This window comes from Bos grunniens, chromosome 7 (genome assembly GCF_055505025.1).
Source record: "Bos grunniens cultivar Pamir isolate PY7600 chromosome 7, Bosgru_T2T1.0, whole genome shotgun sequence".
NCBI lineage: Eukaryota > Metazoa > Chordata > Mammalia > Artiodactyla > Bovidae > Bos > Bos grunniens.
This window is the reverse complement of record NC_141171.1, coordinates 91869974-91890937: the sequence shown is the minus strand read 5'-3', so window position 1 is coordinate 91890937 and position 20964 is coordinate 91869974. Positions and strand designations below refer to the sequence as shown.

General features: G+C 38.1%; 1 long non-coding RNA gene across 6 annotated transcripts in view; it reads right to left on the bottom strand.

Annotated features, from left to right (window-relative positions):
- Positions 1-856: 856 nt before the first annotated feature.
- Positions 857-20964, bottom strand: part of LOC147369964 (uncharacterized) — a 382151-nt gene continuing 362043 nt past the window's right edge. The window contains exons 3-4 of one of the 6 annotated variants that reach the window (XR_015168240.1): positions 10381-10897; positions 857-1014 (exon numbers count right to left, since the gene is read on the bottom strand). This is a non-coding gene — a long non-coding RNA (uncharacterized LOC147369964). Of the gene's footprint in view, positions 1015-8075; positions 10898-12837; positions 13526-14949; positions 15082-20964 lie in introns of those variants that run through there. The other 5 variants (XR_015168244.1, XR_015168242.1, XR_015168243.1 and 2 more) reach the window with 5 other exon arrangements.

Here is a 20964-nt window from a genome sequence, read left to right as displayed (position 1 = left end):
ATTGCAGGTGGATTCTTTACCAACTGAGCTATTATGGTGAGTCTATGCAAGCCCTTTTAGAACTGTTGCTCAGTTCACTATAGCTTTGTGGGTGTTGAACACATAAACTCCATTGGCTTTCTCCTCTCTTGGAGGAGGTGATCTCTCAGGTGTAAGTCTTAAACATTGGGGTGCCAGATGAAGGACTCAAACCCTTCACTCCAGGAAGAAGCTCAGAAACACATGGAGTTTCCTCTTGATTATAGGTTGCCAAACCAATGGTAGGGTTTATGGTGAGATTGTGTATCAGCCACTCCTATCTGCTTCAATGTGGGTGTTTTTCTTGTTTGCCTGATGTATAGGAATTGTTGTTCATTATTCAGTAGCTCAGTCATGTCTTATTCTTTGTGACCCCATGAACTGCAGCATGTCAGGCTTCCCTGTCCGTCACTGTCTCTCGGAGTTTGCTCAAACTCATGTCCAGTCGGCTCTTCACATCTGGTGCCCAAAGCACCAGTGTCAGTCCTTCCAATGAATATCCAGCATATTAGGATTGACTGGTTTGTTCTCCTTGTCCAAGGGACCGAAGATTCTTCTTCAATACCATTTTGAGAGCATCAATTGCTCATCTAGTTTGGGGGCTTATTTGACAGGAAATCATTCCATCTATAGCTATCGATTTGGTTTGGCTGTGGAAGGAGGTGAGTTCAGGAACTTCTTGCATTAGTACCTTTGACAAGAACCCCAACTGCTTTCTTAAAAAATTTTATACATGTATATGGCTTAATTTTGGATTCTGAGAACAGAGAAGAAACTCAAGATGAGATTCCCTCTATTACTGTCATTAAACTCAGAAGAAAGTAGGCTAAATGAACTGGAATAAAATCTCATTATATTTTCATGTACTTTTCAAGGAAAGACATACATAAAGGTGGCAATGGGCTCTTGCTTAGGTTATAGGTAAAAGTGCTTCTCAGGGAATGCTTGTTTCTTCTCTTCTCAGATTTTTACCTTTTCCAACACATCTGCTCCAATCTGTGGACATAGAATGCAAATGAGCACTGAAACCAAACTGCCTCTGTAATCCTGATGGAAGAAAGGAAACTACTGCAGCCATGGTCATAGTTTAGATTACCTTGCCTTAGGATCTGGACTGTTCATACATTTTTTTTTTACAGCCTAGGGGCTATATAATATTCAGATGGTACAGAGGTGATATTCTATAATAATCTAGCATTTGCAACTCATCATGAACTCTACATGAAAGGTCATGGTAACTTCCATCTGTGGTTATAATTACTCTATTCATTATTTTTTGACCAAGTGTGCTGGTATACCCACACATTCTTCATGATTTCAGTGTTTGCCCACTTGGCGTTTCTGGAATCTATGCCAAGGGTACAATCTACTGTTGCTCATTCATAGGGTGATTTCTATTTAGTTTTATAAGTGAGCAATGTAAACTCAGAAATGCGTTATTTTCTCTGTTCATTACTTCATTCACTTAGTTGAGGCAATGAGTGTTGCTTGTTACCCTGAAATCCCTACAGATTAGCAAGATAGCAATTTATCTTTTCTTCAATAATTCTCATGTGAGGATTCAGAGGAAAGTCTTCCTTCTGACATTAATTCCCTTGTCACCTATTACCTGACTGCTAAACCAGCGCATTTTAGATTTTTGTTCCAAGTTTAGGTAATGTTTTCAATAATAATAATAATAATAATAGAATGCTGACTGTTGTAATAAATCATAGTGCCTATGGCTTAACATAATGGAAATCAGTTGAAGTTAACCAAAAAATAGATAATTTTTCACATCACAACAGTTCCATACTTACTGTACGTTCTGCTGGATTCCTCCTACTGATTCTCTTTTCTTTCATCTTTTGGATGAACTGTTTCTAATAACTAGAACCAAGTTTGTTATAGAAAGAGATGAGAGAGTAGGCACACATGCTTCTTAACTCCATTGGCTTAGAATCAATACACACTGTTACCACTCATTTTTTGTAGGCAGGAACTGAGTACATTGCTCAGATGTTGGAGGTAGAATCCTTACAGGTTTGAGGTGGTATCTCATTGTGATTTTGATTAGCTTTTCACTAAATGAATTGTGATGTTGAGCATTTTATATACCCATTGACCTTCATATAAATATTTTGTATAAATAACTTTCCTCCATTTTCTAATTGATTCTTTTGTTACCATTGAGCTTTATGAGTTCTTTATGTATTTTGGATATTAACCCTTATTGGATATATGGTATGCAGAAATTTCTTTATTCAGCAGGTTGTCTTTTTATTTTGCTGTTTCTTTGCCTTTTTAGTTTGATGAACCGTTTTTAGTTTGATGCAGTTTCACTTCTTTTTACTTTATTGATTGTGCTTTAATGACATACATGTAAGTATAGTGTGATAGGAGTCTAGTTTCATTGTTGTTCAGCTGTTCAGTCACTAAGTCATGTCTGACTATTTGCAACCCCATCAAATGCAGCGTACCAGGCTTCCCTGTCCTTCACTATCTCCCTGAGTTTGCTCAAACTCATGTCCATTGAGTCAGTGATGTCATCCAAACATCTCATCCTCTGTCATCCCCTTCTCCTCTTGCCCTCAGTCTATCCCAGCATCAGGGTCTTTTCCAATGAGTCAGTTCTTCGCATCATGTGGCCAAAGTATTGTAGTTTCAGATTTAGCATCAGTCCTTCCAATGAATATTCAGGGTTGATTTCCTTTAGGATTGACAAGTTGATTTCCTTGCATTCCAAGGGACCTTCAAGAGTCCTTTCCAGTATCACAGTTCGAATGCATTAAATCTTCAGTACTCAGCCTTCTTTATGTTTCAACTCTCACATTCATACATGACCACTGGAAAAACCATAGCTTTGATTATACGGATCTTTGTCGGCAAAGTGATGTGTCTAATTTTTAATACTCTGTCTAGGTTTGTCATAGCTTTTTTTCCAAGGAGCAAGCATCTTTTAATTTCATGGCTGCAGTCACCATCTGCAGAGATTTTGGAGCCCAAGGAAATGAAATCTGACACCGTTTCCACTGTTTACCTATTTCTATGAAGTAATGGGACTGGATGCCATGATCTTTGTTGTTTGAATCTTGAGTTTTAAGCCAGCTTTTTCACTCACTTCTTTCACCTTCATCAAGAGGCTCTTTAGTTCCTCTTCACTTTCTGCCATAAAGTGGTATCTGCCATTTCTGTGGTATCATCTGCATATCTGAGCTTGTTGGTATTTCTCCCTGCAATCTTGATCTCAGCTTGTGAATTGTCAACCCCAGCATTTCATATGATGTACTCTGCATATAAGTTAAATAAGCAGGATGACAATATACAGCCTTGACATATTCCTTTCCGAATTTTTAACCAGTCTGTTGTTCCATGTCCAGTTCTGTTGTGTCCTATCCGCATACAGGTTTCTTAGGAGGCAGCTAAGGTGGTCTGATAGTTCCATCTCTTTAAGAATATTCCACAATTTGTTGTGATCCACACACTCAAAGGTTATATCATAGTCAATGAAGCAGAAATGTATATGTGTATATATGTGTGTATAGATATAGATATAGATAGATAAATGTATATATTGGAATTGCTTTGCTTTTCCAGCTGATGTTGGCAATTTGATCTCTGTTTCCTCTGCCTTTTCTAAATACAGCTTGTACATCTGAAAATTCTCGATTCACATACTGCTGAAGCATAGCTTGAAGAATTTGGAGCATAATCTTTCTAGCATGTGAAATGAGTGCAATTGTATAGTAATTTGAACCTTCTTTTTTATTGCCTTACTTCAGGATTGGAATGGAAAATGATCTTTTCCAGTCCTGTGGCCCCTGCTGTTTTCTAAATTTGCTGGCATATTGAGTGCAGCACTTTCATAGCGTCATCTTCTAGGATTTGAAATAGCTCAGCTGGAATTCCATCACCTCCACTAGCTTTGTTTGTAGCAGTGCTTCCTAAAGCCCACTTGATTCACACTCTAGGATGTCTGGCTCTAGGTGAGTGACCACACCATCATGGTTATCTGGGTCATTAAGAGCTTTTTTGTATAGTTCTTCTGTGCATTCTCGCCACCTCTTCTTAATCTCTTCTGCTTAGGTCCTTTCGTTTTTGTTATTTTGCGTAGTGTCATTGTTTTACATGCAAATATCTACCCTTCTGAACACCGTTTACTAAAACTGTCATTTTACCATTATATATTCTTGTTCCCATCGTCAAAGATTAATCAACTATATGTGCTTGGGTTTATTTCTGAGCTCTCAGTTCTATCGCATTGACCTATACATCTTTTTTCATGTCACTGGCAGGCTGTTTTGATTATTTTTGCGGTTTGGGAAGTGTAATTCTTCCTGCTTTGTTCTCAGGAATCCTTTGGCATTTGGGATCTTTTTGTGTTTATTACTAAGTATTTTTATGTTACTATAAATGGAATGATTTTATTTTTCAGATAATTTGCTAGTGTATACAAATGCTTCCCTCATAGCCCAGTTGGTAAAGAATCCACCTGTAATGCAGGTGACCAGTGTTTGATTCCTGGGTTAGGAAGATCCTCTGGAGAAGGAAATGGCAACCCACTCCAGTATCCTTGCCTGGAGAATCCCATGGACAGAGGAGCCTGGCAAGCTACAGTCCATGGGATCACAGGAGTCGGACCCAACTTAGCGACTAAACCACCACCACCATACAAATGCTACTATTTTTATATTAAGTTTGTATCCTGAAACTTTACTGAACTCATTGATTAGATCTGTTTTGTAATGGAATCATTAGGTTTTCTATACAAAACCATGCTATCTGCAAATAGAGACAACCTTTTCCCTTTCAAATTCTGATTTATATTTACCTGCTTGGTTGCTGTGGTGAGGACTTCCAGGACCATGCTGAATAGGAATTCTGAGACTGTGCATCTTTGTCTTGTTTCTGATCTTAGAGGAAAAGCTATCAGTCTTTTACAGTAGGAATTTACTTGAGTAGGAAATTACTTGTGGGCTTGCTTATACCCTTTATTATTTGGGGGTTCATTCCTGATATACTCAATTTATTCAGAAGATTTTATCAAGAGTGGATGTTGAATTGTGTCAGATGATTTTTTCTGCCTCCATTAAGGTGATCATGATATTTGTCTTTCTTTCCATTAATGTGAAATCACATAAACTGACTTGTATATGTTGAACTATCCTTACTTCCTTCGTGGCTCAGACGGTAAAGAATCTGCCTGCAATGTGGGAGACCAGGGTTCCATCTCTGGGTCAGAAGGTTCCCCTGGAGAAGGGAATGGCAATCCACTCCAGTATTCTTGCCTGGAAAATCCCATGGACAGAGGAACCTGGTGAGTTGCAGTCCATGGGTTCACAAAGAGTCACACATGACTGAGCAACTAACCCTTTCCTTCGTTCATCTTTATATCCCAGATATAAATCCAACTTGGTCATGGTGAATGCTGCTGTTTATGTGCTGAATTTGGTTTGCTAATATTTTACTGAAATTTTTGCATCTGTATTTATCAGGGATATTGGTCTGTAGTTTTCTGTTATTATTTTTGTGTTTCGTTTTTGCTGTCAGGGTAATGCCAGCCTCATAAAATGAATCTGGAAATGTTCCTTCCTCTCCAATATTTTTGGAATCTTTTGAGGATTGGTATTAATTCTTTAGATATTTGGTAAAATTCACCAGTTAAAGAATCAGTTCTGAATTTTTTTTCAATTGGGAGGTTTTTGATGACTAATTCTCTTTTTTCTTATAGATTGGTATAGTCAGAATTTGTTTCTTCCTGATTCAGTCTAAGGATTTACTGTTTTTAAGACTTTTTAAAATTTCCTGTAAGTTATCCAATTTGTTGATGTGCACTTATTCATAGTAGCTTCTTATGCGCCTTTGTATCTGTGGTATCCATCATAATGTCTCCTTTTTTATTTATATTATTGTTGATTTGGGTCCTCTTTTTCCCTTGGTTACTCTAGCTAAAGAGTTGTAAACTTCATTCGTCTTTTCAAACAACCAACTTTTTGGTTCATCTTTTCTATAGTTTTCCTGTTCTCTTTTTTGTGCATTTCTGCTCTAATCTCTATTTTTTCTGAAGGAATAGTTAGGTCATTTGAGATTTTTCTGTTTCTTAATACAGGCATTTGTGACTGTGAACTCTTAAAACTGCTTTTGCTGCATTTTGCCATGTTTGTTTCAAGATGCTGTTTTATTTCCCTTTTAATTTCTTCTCCCATCCTTTGTTTTTTGAGCAGTGTACTGTCAGCCTTCTGTATTTGCGGGTTTTGCATCTGCAGATGGCCAACTGTATTTATGGCACTATGCTATTTTATATAAAGGAACTGAGCATTCTCAGATTTAGGTATCCACAGAGATTCCTGAAACCAGTGCTGTGGGAAGACTACTTGGGAATTTTCCAGGTTTTGTCTTCTTATTGATTTCTTAGTTTCAGACCAGTGTGCTCAGAGAGTATACTTGGTATGATTTAAATCTTCTTGAATTTGCTAAGACATGTGGCCAATATACGGTTTATCCTAGAAATCATCCTATGTGCACCTGAAAGAATGTGTATGTTTTTGAATAGAATACTTTTTTGTGTGTCTCTATTAGGTCTGTTTGGTCTATATCGTTCAAAGTTGCTCTTCCCTTGTTCAGTTTCTGTCTGGATAAATTATTCATCACTTGGAGTAGAGTGTCAAAGCTATGGTTTTTCCAGTGGTCATGTATGGATGTGAGAGTTGGACTGTAAAGAAAGCTGAGAGCTGAAGAAGTGATACTTTTTAAATGTGGTATTGGAGAAGACTCTTGAGAGTCCCTTGGACTGCAAGGAGATCCAACCAGTCCATTCTGAAGGAGATCAGCCCTGAATATTCATTGGAAGGACTGATGTTGAAGCTGAAACTCCAATACTTTGCATCAGGTGGCCAAAGAAGTGACTCATTGGAAAAGACCCTGATGCTGAGAAAGATTGAGGGAGGGAGGAGAAGGGGATGACAGAAGATGAGATGGTTGGATGGCATCACTGATGAAATGGACATGAGTTTGAGTACACTCCGGGATGGTGATGGATAGGGAGGCCTGGAGTGCTGCAGTCCATGGCGTTGCAGAGAGTAGGACACCACTGAGTGGCTAAGCTGAACTGAACTGATCAAAGTCCCCAATTATTATTGCTTTGCTCTTTAATCTTCTTAGGTGTTGCTTTATGTATTTAGATGCTGCAATGATGGGAGCATAAATATTTATAATTGGTGTATCTTCTTGATGAACAGACCCTTTATCATTGCGTAGTAAAATTATTTGTCTCTTTTTACTATTTTTAAAGTCTATTTTGTCTGATATAAGTGTCTCTATCCCTGTTTTTTTTTTTTGGTTATTATTTGCTTGAAATATCTCTTCAGTCTATGTGTGACTTTAAAACTAGACAGCATATTGTGCTGTGCTTAGTTTCTCAGTCATGTCTGATTCTTTGTGACCCCATGGGCTGTAGCCCACCAGGCTCCTCTGTCCATGGGGACTCTCCAGGCAAGAATACTGGAGTGAGTTGCCATGCCCTCCTCCAGGAGATCTTCCAGACCCAGGGATTGAACCAGGTATCCCACACTGCAGGTGGATTCTTTACTGGGAAGCCCCAGACAGCGTATTATTGAATAGTTTGATCCATTTATATTTAAAGTAATTATTGGTAAGTAAGGACTTACTGTTTTGCCTTTCATTGTTTTCTGCTGTTTTGTAGATCCATTGTCCCTTGTTTCTTAGCCTTCAGTGTTTTCTTGCACTTTGATGTCTTACAATATCAGGATGCTTTGATCTTTAGCATGTTCTTTTCTGTAATTACTGCAGGTTCCTCCTTTGTGGTGATCATGAGGCTTACATAAAATATCTTAAAATTTTAACACCCTACTTTAAACTTGTAACCACAGAATTATAAAGACTTATATCTTTCTTTTCTTTGCCTTCACATTTTAGATTACTCGTGTTACAGTATCTGTTTTTTTAAGTTGTGTAACTAATAATAAAATTTTGTAGTTCTGGTTATTTTTTACTATTTTTTTTCTTTACAGTGATTTACACACAACCATTACTATATCATATTACAGAATCCAACTTTGACTATAGAATCCAATTTTAACTATGTAATTATCATTATCAGTGAGTTTTACATGGCCTTATGCTTTTGTGATATTAATTAGCATCCTTTTATTTCTACTTAAACACTCCTTAGCATTGCTTATAAGGCAAGTCTAGTGGAAATGAATTGCCTCAACTTATGTGTATGTAGGGTCATCTTAATCCCTCCTCCTTTCTGAAGGACAGCTTTGTCAGGTATAGTATTCTTGATTAACAGGTATTTTCTTTCAATATTTTAAATATGTCATCTCATTCTCTAATAGCCTGAAAAGTTTATGTTGGGAAATCCTCTGACGGTCGTAGGGATTTACTTGTACATAACATCTCTTTCTTCTCTTTCTGCTTTTAATATTTTTTGTCTTTCACTTTTGGTACTTTGGTGTAGCCATATTTAGCAGCTCTTGGGCCTCTTGGATTTGGAGGTTTATTTCTCTCCCTGGCATTAAGAAGTTTTAAGCCATTATTGCTTTAAATATACTTTCTGTTCCTTTCTCTTTTCCCTCTGAATTCTCATAATGTGTGAATGAATATTGCCCTTTTTATTGTGTACCATGTCTCATAAGCTTTCTTTAGTCTTTTTCATTTTTTTTCTTTATTTGCCCCTCTGACTGGATAATTTCACATGTCCTGTCTTTTAGACCACTGATTCTTTCTTTTGTTCTCAAATTGAAACTCTCTATTGAATTCTTCCAATCTTTATCATATTTTCAGCTCTGGAATTTCTAGGGTTTCTTTTTTTACAATTTCTTTGTTGAACTATATTCATGCAATTTTGTCTATGTGTTCATGTAGTTCACTGAACTTTTTAAAGAGGATTATTCTGAAATCTGCAGCTCATAGATATACAGCTCTTTAGAATCAGTTCTAAGACTTTTTCCGTTTTCTTTGGTTGTATTATATTTACCTGATTTTTCATGACCCTGTTTCCTTCTGTTGTATCTGCATATTTGAATCAGTGGTCTCCCCTTCCAAAATTTTGTAGATTCACTATGCAGAGCAGTTCTTCACTAGTGAGCTCAGTTTGGATTTCTGGATGTGTCTGCTGGTTATATCCTTAAGAAGGCGGGACTTGCTATGAGGGTCTGTTTGGGGACAATGCAACTGTCTGAGTGCTGAGGTCAGTTGGAAATGGGGGTCAACTGTGTCGCTGGTTTTGTTCTCTGCCCAAGTGAGTCTACAGGGAGGGGTTCACAGTCGTCTGGATTCTCTGGTAAGGTTTACTGTCAAGACTGTCAAGGCTGGGTGTTATTTGCAGCAGTAAGAAAAGCTATGAATTAGTTTCCCTGCTTTGGCCAGACAGCAGTAGAAGGGCCTATGTGGATCACTGGGGACCTGAACAGAGCAAGAGTACATATTGAATATCCTGGTCTTGCTCTGCATACAGGAAAGCCACTGCTGTGTTCTTTGTTCAAGACCACTGTATGCAGAGCTATTGGATGAGACACGCAGCTTCTCTGGTAAGGTTCCCTGGTCAGGAGGGCTAAAGGCTCTATTCAGCACTAACTGTGGCTACAAATTGGCTTCCCTGCTTGGACACAGTCAGACAAACAGCTCCAGGCCTCAAGCTGATCCATGCCTCTAGTTCCTGCCCAAACATACATCCTCAGGCTTTGTTCTGGGGGTGATCAGATCTGCTTGTCTCTTGGCCTCAATGTTATTCAGTTATCCAGCTTTCCAGGTGTTCTCCCCAGCCTTTGCTGTCAGATGAGACCGGGGTCAGACCCTGTTGTGGGTGAAACTATGACTCTGCTGGCTTCTGCCCTCCTCAGGCAACTCCCAAATTTTCTGGTTGGGCAGAGAAGCCAAGATTCACAGCAAGTGGCGCTATTACACAGCTCTTTCATCAGCCTTGGAGCCTGTTCTGCCCACAGGCCCTAGCGGGACTCCTTGTTTAAAAACTTCAAGTAGGCGGACCTGAGCCCTGCTGAGCTCCCTGGTCAGACTGCCTCTCCAGCTTGGTTCTGCAGATGAGAAAAGGGGCTGGTTGACATTACTCCTTGGGCTTTTGCAAATAGGAATGTGGTCTGTAAAGAGCTGAGTGATGGTTGTTGGGAGTCCCTCCTCGTCTTCTCTGCCGCAATCAGATTTGTAGCAGTTGAGCCTCACAAATGCCCCTGCAATCCTCTTCTCTGCCACAATCTTCCTGAGGCAAGTCCAGAGTAAATGTTTTCATGAAGTGACCCACAATGCCTGGGGTTCCGGATGTAAGCCCTGGGCTCTTTTTTTGACTACTGGAAGAACCATAGCCTCAGGAAAGAGACAACATTGCGGGGCGACTTCTCTTACCTGTCCAACGCAGTCCATCTTGGTTTCTATGGTGCAAAGAGGTGCTTCTTCCTCACTCCCATCTTCTAGGATTCTCTCAGTGGTGTGTTGTCCATGAGTTATAATTGTTAGCTGTTCTAGTGAGGGAACGGAGAAGGCAATGGCACCCCACTCCAGTACTCTTGCCTGGAAAATCCCATGGATGGAGGAGCCTGGTAGGCTGCAGTCCATGGGGTCGCTAGGAGTCAGACACGACTGAGCGACTTCACTTTCCCTTTTCACTTTCATGCATTGGAGAAGGAAATGGCAACCCACTCCAGTGTTCTTGCCTGGAGAATCCCAGGGACGGCGGGGCCTGGTGGGCTGCCGTCTCTGGGGTCGCACAGAGTCGGACACGACTGAAGCGACTTAGCAGCAGCAGTGAGGGAAAGCTAAGTCAGGAAGAACTTGTGTTACCATCTTGATGAAGTCACGACTCTCTCCTTGAATAGAGTTCTTAAATAAATTTCCTGGGAGTTGTATTTTAGTGTATTGTTTTCTATAAAGGCAAGCAAATCAAAGTTGAATTTGTAGACTTATAAGAATTTTTTAAAGTTGACAAATCAAGATCTAAATGGCCAAATAAAATGTACGGATGGCCCAAAAGCACATGAAAAGATAGTCAACATAAGTAGTAATTATTAGAGAAATGCAAATAAAAACTACTATGAGGTATCACCTCACACTAGTCAGAACTATCATCAAAAAGTTTACAAACAATGCTGGAGAGGGTGTGGAGAAAAGCAAACCCTCCTGCACTGTTGGTGGGAATGTAGGTTGGGGAACAGTATGGAGGTTTCTTAAAAACATACCAATGGAAGTACCACAGGCGCTGCAGTCCCACTCCTGGGCGTATATTTGCAGAAAACCATAACTCTACAAGATACATGCACCACGATGTTCATTGCTGCACTATTTATAATAACAAAAACACGGAAGTAACCTAAATGTCCATTGACAGAGGAATGGATAAAGAGGATGTGGTACATGTATCAAAAAAGTAGGAAATAATGCCATTTGCAGCAACATGGACGGACCTAGAGATTGTCATACTGAGTAAGTCAGACAGAAAAACAAATAGCATAGGATATCACTTACACATAGAATCTAAAAAGATGATGCAAATGAACTTATTTGCAAAGCAAATATAGACTCACAGAGGACAAACTTACGATTACCAAAGGAGAAAGGTAGAGGGGAGGGATAAATTAGGGATTAACATATACACACTTGTATGTGTAAAATAGGTAACCGACAAGGACCTACTGTATAGAGCAGGAAACGTTACTCAATATTCTATAATGACCTATGTGGGAAAATAATCTGGACATGAATGGACATATGTATAACTGAACAGCTTTATAACAAACTAACACAACATCATAAATCAACTATACCCCAATATAAAATTAACTTAAAAAATGCTTACCTTGGAGATGAGCCCAGCTAGAAAATAAAGATACTTATGAATAATATGCATGATGCAGTGTGGGGGCACTTGATTTATTTAATAAAAAAGCAAGGTCTTTAAAGAATAAGCTATTTGGAAAGAACCTAATGAGAATAGGTCCTGGATACTTAGAAGTTTTAAACTGAAATCAAAAAGATTGCCCCCCCCCCATATGTCCACTCAAAAGCAAGGTAACAGGAACTAAAACAATAATGAAACATGCCCAGAACACATTAACATTATGTAAATCAAGTCAATATCTGGATACATTTTTGTGATAATTAACTATAGTATCTTGTTAAACACAAAACAAGAAATCAACATGACAAATCCTCAAGAAAAATCAGATTCAAACACTGTTAATTATTTGGATTGAGTTTCCAGAAATAGAATTAACTGCTGGAAAACAGACACACATACCACTGCACAATCACATAAACCACACGCTCAGGAGTGAACCGTGCCAAAGGAGGAGGAAGACAGATTTAAGCAAGAATAACAAGAATAAATGAACATTGCATGTGGTATTGAGATCTAAAAGGTCTGAACAGTTCTACATGCAGCATCTGCAGCATGAAGGAACACAATTATTTACATATAAACGGTCTGCTTACATATAAGGATCACATAAGTAAATGTCTACATTAGGCTGCAAATGTCATGCGAGAAATACAACTGTCTGATTGATATGCAGAATGTTTGCCAGGCTGGTGACAGCCAAAGTAAGTTCAAAGTCACAGGAAATGTTGTCATCAGCCTAGTGTAAAAATGTACAATTACTTGCTATTCTCTTTCTGTTTAAAGGTGACTACTACTATCTTTTCCCTAGGCTACTTGTTCACTGTAGCTTATTATCATTACAAAGTATTAAAATGGATTAGCTTTTCCATATTGTGTTCATATTGGGAAGGGCATGTTTTAGACAGCTCACTGACAAGGTTTTTGAAAAAAGCATTTATTCTTCCACTAAAAATTACCAGGCAGCTTGTTTTTGAGAATAAAAATCTCTAAATTGCATGCTTGCAAATTTCTCTTTCCCGATAATTTCATTTAATATAAAGAAACCAGAGAGAAGAAGTGAGCAGTATCTAATTAATATCTTCTAATGCCCAACTAATGTCAAGCATGACTCCAATTTATAACTGAATTGTATTTTTACTTTGAAAAATTCAATTACAGTTACTGACAGACTTTGAAATGCCACATTATTTATACTGGCAAACTTTGCAGGCTCCCAGTATATTTATTAACATTCTTTCCACAGAATAAAGCATATATACAATACAGATCACTGCATTCTTCATTTTTTAATCTTTCAAAGTTATATGTATGTCTAGCAGAGCAGCAAGGGGCTGCTTCAGCCTAAGAGAGTCAAAAGACCAAATAGAGGCAGACATTCATGTGTCCTTTTTAATTGTCCGGGCAAAACAAGATAACCTTGACATTTCACTACCCTCTCTGGCTCCTGCTTCCTTTTCTGCATTCTCTTTCTCGGGTGCCCCACCCCAGCCTCTCCCAGCTCCTGCCAGTGTACAGTCCAACCACAAGGCCCTCCTCTGTGCACACATCAACAATTTTGAGCTGTGAAGAGGTTCGATTGCCACACGGGTGACTCCGTTGCAACGCGCAAATCATTTACTGGGATAGCTTGAGGACATGACAATGACAGAGAGACATCTGTTGGGTAGATAGGAGGCAAAAAAAAAAAAAAAGGGTTATTCACAGCTGGTGCAGTAGTCCTGCTAGCCACCAGGCCACTGCCGTGTCCCCATCCTCCAGTTTGCCTTCCGTTCCTTCTGCCTGCTCCCTGCTGTCAGCTGCCAAAAGATATCTGTTCTCACCCTTTGCTGAATGAAAAGGTGCTAATGCATGACTTCAGGATATGTCAGAACATACAGTACTTACAAGTGTTTGGAGATGCAGCCAACCTGACCACGGGGAAAAGAAATGAGGAAAGAGTGATTTTCCTGAAAACGAGAGGGGAAGTAGTCAAGGGTCATTCCTTTTCTTTGACCTTACACGGTGATGTTTGGGAGGGGACCTTTCTTAGCTTCAAGCCATCTCTCTCTCCATTTTTTTCTCTCCCTGCGCAACATATTTACTATCTTTGGCAATTTTAAATATTCTCAGAAAATACACATTCTGCAAGTGGTTTTTGGTTACATTCCTGCAATCTGACTTGGCAAACATACCAGTTAACATAAACGATTTAAAATAAATTACAGGACTATTCTAGGAATATTAGTTAGTAGTTTTATTCTTTTTATATGCAAAGGAGGAAGAGAGAAAATTAAAGGGGGGCTTCTCTAGTGGCTCAGATGGCAAAGCATCTGTCTATAATGTGGGAGACCCGGGTTCGATCCCTGGGTCAGGAAGATCCCCTGGAGAAGGAAATGGCAACCCACTCCAGTACTATTGCCTGGAAAATCCATGGATGGAGGAGCCTGGTAGGCTACAGTCCATGGGGTTGCAAAGAGTCGGACACGACTGAGAGACTTCACTCAAACTGACATTCCACTTTGCCCATCATGGCTATAATCAGATGCCTCATTGCAGAGCTTCCCTGGTGGCTCAGGCAGTAAAGAATCCGTAATGCAGGAGACCTGGGTTCAGTCCCTGATTCAGGACAATCCCCTGGAGAAGGAAATGGCAACACATGCTAGTATTCTTGCTTGGAGAATTTCTTGGGCAGAAGAGTCTGGCAGGCTATAGTCCATGGAGTCATAAAGAGTCGGACACGACTAAGCAACTAACACACACAATATATGTATTACTCAAATGCTTATCCCTTTCAAAATATTTATACTCTTGCTGCTAAGTCACTTCAGTCGTGTCCAACTCTGTGTGACCCCATAGATGGCAGCCCACCAGGCTCCCCCGTCCCTGGGACTCTCCAGGCAAGAACACTGGAGTGGGTTGCCATTTCCTTCTCCAATGCATGAAAGTGAAAGTGAAGTCGCTCAGTCGTGTCTAACCCTCAGCGACCCCATGGACTGCAGCCTACCAGGCTCCTCCGTCCATGGGATTTTCCAGGCAGGAGTACTGGAGTGGGGTGCCATTGCCTTCTCTTATCTCCTAGTATATAGAATCCATTCACTCACCTCTATGAAAAAGGTATTTGCCTAGGAACTGAGAAAATCTGGACAAGTCGTGAATATCCAGAATCTACATCTGTATCTTCAGGCTGATTTTTTTTTTTTTTTTAAGTCTGATAGCACAGATGAGATTGGAGGCTTATCAAAAAACAAAAACAAAAAAACTAAGTTACAAGGAGGAATCAATGTTATAAACAATGACAACTATGCTACTAAGAGAGTGATATTTCACATATACACACACACACAAATCACAGATCTAGAATGCAAAACACAATTTAAAAAAGCATATGTAGTGGAAGTGAGGTTTTTATTGGGAAACAATGTCTGCCAAATATAGCACCACAGAGAGGATTATCCGTAAAAGTTTATGCTCTCAAACTACTGATTTGTTTGTAACCAATTCTCATATTTTTGTAGCTTACTGCTGCTGCTGCTGCTAAATCGCGTCAGTCGTGTCCGACTCTGTGCGACCCCATAGACGGCAGCCCACCAGGCTCCCCCGTCCCTGGGATTCTCCAGGCAAGAACACTGGAGTAGGTTGCCATTTCCTTTTCCAATGCATGAAAGTGAAAAGTGAAAGTGAAGTCACTCAGTTTTGTAGCTTAGGGGGAAGAAAAAAAGCTGGAGACTTTAGATGAGAAGTCAAATAAGTCAGATAAACTGAGGTCATAATATCCCTTTTTAATTAGAGTAGCTTATAATCTGCATATGTAGAATTTTCCAGAGGAGAAAAAAAATGAAATTTGTTGCTTCAGAAATAATAATCCTTACTTCCCGAAATCAAAGAAATTGTCTTATAAGAGTGTAATCCATGAGTTATGACCTTAAATATAATTTTTATATATGGAATATTAGATTTTAATCCTATTTTGAAAGTATCAATAACAAGGCCATCAAAATTATTCCATTTATTTCACTTTAATTTACTTTCTAATAGGTTGTCTCTAAGTTATTATTTTTTATGTCTTTAGCAGAAAAACCTAAATTGATCATAAGTATGGTAAATTAAGTAAATTATGAAAATATACACTTAAACTATAAATGTTTCATCTAGTAAGAGTTATTAAAATACAGTAAAATAGCTATTTTAACTATTTGAATATAAAGGAAATTATCAGCTAAATTGTTGTTCTTGTGAGAAATGTCTCAAAAATGGGTTTTCTAAGAATCTTACAATCTAAATAATTGAATTCCATTTTATCAAGTACTTTTGTTTATTAGTAAGATAACTTTAAATTATACTAGAAAACAAATTCTTTGTAGAAAATTAAGGATTCTTTATATCTGCACTAAATTCTAAAATGCAATTTACAGAAACAACTTGCATCCTTGTTTTGTTACAGTAAATTATTGAGTTAAAACTAAACCATTTGTATCAAAAAATGCAAGGTAAAGTTTCCTTTAAAGAAACAACAGCTCAAATCCTTCACTGCATTTTAAAACTTAGGAAGTCATTCAAAGTAATAATTGTACTTTGCACATGTAGAATTATAGCTTTATCTAAAAACACGCAAATTATTTATAACTATATGCTATGTGAAAATTCAACAGCATTAAATCTTTACTTACTAAAATAAATATTTGAGAGGTTTTATACATAGAAACGAAGTGGAAAAATAAAAGCAAAAAAGCAAAATGGCTGTCTGGGGAGGCCTTACATATAGCTGTGAAAAGAAGAAAAGCGAAAAGCAAAGGAGAAAAGGAAAGATAAAGAATCTGAATGCAGAGTTCCAAACAATAGCAAGGGGAGATAAGAAAGCCTTCCTCAGCGATCAATGCAAAGAAATAGAGGAAAACAACAGAATGGGAAAGACTAGAGATCTCTTCAAGAAAATTAGAGATACCAAAGGAATATTTCATGAAAAGATGGGCTCAATAAAGGACAGAAATGGTATGGACCTAACAGAAGCAGAAAATATTAAGAAGAGATGGCAAGAATACACAGAAGAACTGTACAAAAAAGATCTTTACGACCCAGATAATCATGATGGTGTGATCACTGACCTGGAGCCAGACATCCTGGAATGTGAAGTCAAGTGGGCCTTAGAAAGCATCACTACAAACAAAGCTAGTGGAGGTGATGGAATTCCAATTGAGCTATTTCAAATACAGAAAGATGATGCCGTGAAAGTGCTGCACTCAATATGCCAGCAAATGTGAAAGTTCAGCAGTGGCCACAGCATTGGAAAAGGTCAGTTTTCATTCCAATCCCAAAGAAAGGCAATGCCAAAGAATGCTCAAACTACTGCACAATTGCACTCATCTCACATGCTAGTAAAGTAATGCTCGAAATTCTCCAAGCCAGGCTTCAGCAATAAGTGAACCGTGAACTTCCTGATGTTCAAACTGGTTTTAGAAAAGGCAGAGGAACCAGAGATCAAATTGCCAACATACGCTGGATCATGGAAAAAGCAAAAGAGTTCCAGAAAAACATCTATTTCTGCTTTATTGACTATGCCAAAGCCTTTGACTGTGTGGATCACAATAAACTGTGGAAAATTCTGAAAGCGATGGGAATACCAGACCACCTGACCTGCCTCTTAAGTCTGTATGCAGGTCAGGAAGCAACAGTTAGAATTGGACATGGAACAAAAGACTGGTTCCAAATAGGAAAAGGAGTGTGTCAAGGCTATATACTGTCACTCTGCTTATTTAACTAATATGCAGAGTACATCATGAAAAACGCTGGACTGGAAGAAGCACAAGCTGGAATGGAGATTGCTGGGAGAAATATCAATAACCTCAGACATGCAGATGACACCACTCTTATGGCAGAAAGTAAAGAGGAACTAAAAAGCCTCTTGATGAAAGTGAAAGTGGAGAGTGAAAAAGTTGGCTTAAAGCTCAACATTCAGAAAACGAAGATCATGGCAACCGGTCCCATCACTTCATGGGAAATAGATGGGGAAACAGTGGAAACAGTATCAGACTTTATTTTTCTGGGCTCCAAAATCACTGCAGATGGTGACTGCAGCCATGAAATTAAAAGACGCTTACTCCTTGGAAGGGAAGTTATGACCAACCTAGATAGCATATTGAAAAGCAGAGACATTACTTTGCCAACAAAGGTCCGTCTAGTCAAGGCTATGGTTTTTCCAGTGGTCATGTATGGATGTGAGAGTTGGACTGTGAAGAAGGCTGAGCGCCGAAGAATTGATGCTTTTGAACTGTGGTGCTGGAGAAGACTCTGGAGAGTCCCTTGGACTGCAAGGAGATCCAACCAGTCCATTCTGAAGGAGATCAGCCCTGGGATTTCTTTGGAAGGAATGATGCTGAAGCCGAAACTCCAGTACTTTGGCCACCTCATGCGAAGAGTTGACTCATTAGAAAAGACTCTGATGCTCTGAGGGATTGGGGGCAAGAGGAGAAGGGGACGACAGAGGATGAGATGGCTGGATGGCATCACTGACTCGATGGACGTGAGTCTGAATGAACTCTGGGAGTTGGTGATGGACAGGGAGGCCTGGCGTGCTGTGATTCATGGGATTGCAAGAGTTGGACATGACTAAGAGACTGAACTGAACTGATACATGGAAAATGTGTTTTAATGAAATTTTCCTTGTTTGAGCTTTAGTCAACTACTCTCAATCTGGGTTTATTCTGCTGTAATAAATGATTCTTGTTAGTGATGATTATTTTTCACCTTTTTCCCAGTTTAGCTTTGTACATAAATATATGAAAATTTCAGTGTAGAGAAATATTACTTTGCAAATACTTCAAAGTCAAAATGACTTTGTTAAAAAAAATACTACATAAGCTTTGTATTTATAATTTATCCTTCCTTCCAAAAAATTGTTTAATTTCATCATATCTTACATATAGCTTAAGTCCAACAAATAGAATATGAATTGCTTTCAGAAAAATCGTGTCTAGTTTAAAATTATACCAGACCATGACTCAACCTGTATCAAACAGATTGGTAGGTAACAGGAAAATGTCTTTTCAGTGATTGATCTTTACCTCAACTCTGTGGTAAGAGAGAGAAACCAGAAAAAGAATATAGGCACTTAATGGAGATAAGTTCATCCTGTTTCAAAATCAAGAATAAAGGACAAAGTATCTATGTTAATAAATTTTTGTAGTTTCTGAACTTTCCATTTTTTTGTGCTTTACATACTCATTCTTTGGTTTCATCATTACTATCAATTCTTAAGAATAAACTAGAAGAAAATATTAAAAATGTAATATCCATACCTTAGAGGGGATTGAAACACTCATATGAAAGTATAAAAGGACATGCCTAAACTTATATGACAGAGACTACTTGTAATAATAGCTAACCTTTTATTTATTTTATGTCTCAGGCACTGGGTTCAGCTCCATGGAGGTTTCACAACAATTCAGTGAAGAAAGTAAGGCTCAGTGAAAAGTTGAAACATTAAAAAAATGAATCACATAATATCCTTATTACATCATTCCCTTGTGTTTGATGAAAAGTACCTCCAAGCAATTGATGTTTTATATATATATATATATATATATTTATGATGCTAATTTACTGACCACAAAATATACATTCAAATATTGGCAACATGATCTTCTATAATTGAAATAAATTCAAGTAGCTTTCCTTTTTGTCATTGCTATTTGAATGGTGAAACTCCACATTGAAGGATTTCAATTCTGTATGTGCAACATGGCTATCTATATATGAAAACTAAGCATCCATGGGGTTGCAAAAAGTCGGACAGGACTTAGTGACTGAACAACAACCAAAGAGACTAACAAACAATCCAGCATGCGTTCCTTCTCATTGAATTTTATAGTTGGCAGATTAGAAAAGTTATTATCCCGTAACTTAATTGTTTTCATGTGTTTAGACCCCAGCTACATTGTTTTAAGTTACTTTCTTCTATATAACACCTTCTTTGTGTCTTGAATAGAGTAGATTTTGAAAAAAAACATTTGTCATCTAGAACCCTATGAAGAGAGTCTGTTCTCCAAAAGCTAAAATTTAGGAAGCTATCTCCCTTACCAGAATTATTCAATCATTCCTTTACAGTATTTACTGCAGTATCGGGTTTGGTTTGGTTGGTTGGTTTAAAAATGCAGCTCAAACATCAGAGGTAGGTTTAATGTGTGACAGACTTACTCTCATCTCAAGAAAGCCAAAAGGTTTTTCACGCCTCTTAGGGCACATGAAATGTCTGAGGACATTTTACTGAGATTGATTTAGTGTTTGTTTGGAGCAGTAGTCCAGGAAATGAAATGGCATTGCTCTTACTATTATTTACCCCTAACATTAGCTTCATGGCTGAATCTGTGTCTAATAATTTTCTAGAATAAAACATGAGATACAGCAGTTTTTAAATGGCATATAATGTGCCTTTTGCACACCGAATCTCTGGCTTAGTATATTGTAGCATAGAGAATGAATAATTTTGAGCTTATTTCCAAGTCCTTCCTTGACTCATCATAGGAAACAAAAATAAGCAATGCTCTTTAGAAGAAGGAAAAAGCATATTGACTTTCCTATCAGTTTCCAAGGACTTTAAAGCTAGATGCAAAACTATGTGTTTCAAATGGCATGAAACATAAATAGAAACGTTTTAATGGTCAAGTCATAATTTGCCTTAGTTTTAACATGTCTACGATTCAAGCTTTATTTTTATTGTTACTAAGAATTTCACAAACCATGTGATTTATATTATTTTTGCAGTTATATTCTGAATGACAGAATCTTTGAAAATATTCCAAAAATTTTATCCCCAATCAATAATCACATAGTTAATAAACTTACTCGACTAGTGAACTTGTGTTGATTTTTTTCATGGCAGTATCTTAACTATAAAGCAGAATTCAGAAGCTCGTTACAAAGAAAATCATAAGTTGGTAGACACAAAGGTCCATTTCAGAGCAGTAGCCTTTAAATACACAAGTCTAATTCCCTTGCTATACTTGCATTTATTTGTCTAAATCCATATCTATAAACTATATCCTCCCAGAAATTGTTTTCATTCAACCTCATGAAATATTATTAGCATATTCTACAAATGTATGCTATGTTAATTCTTCCTT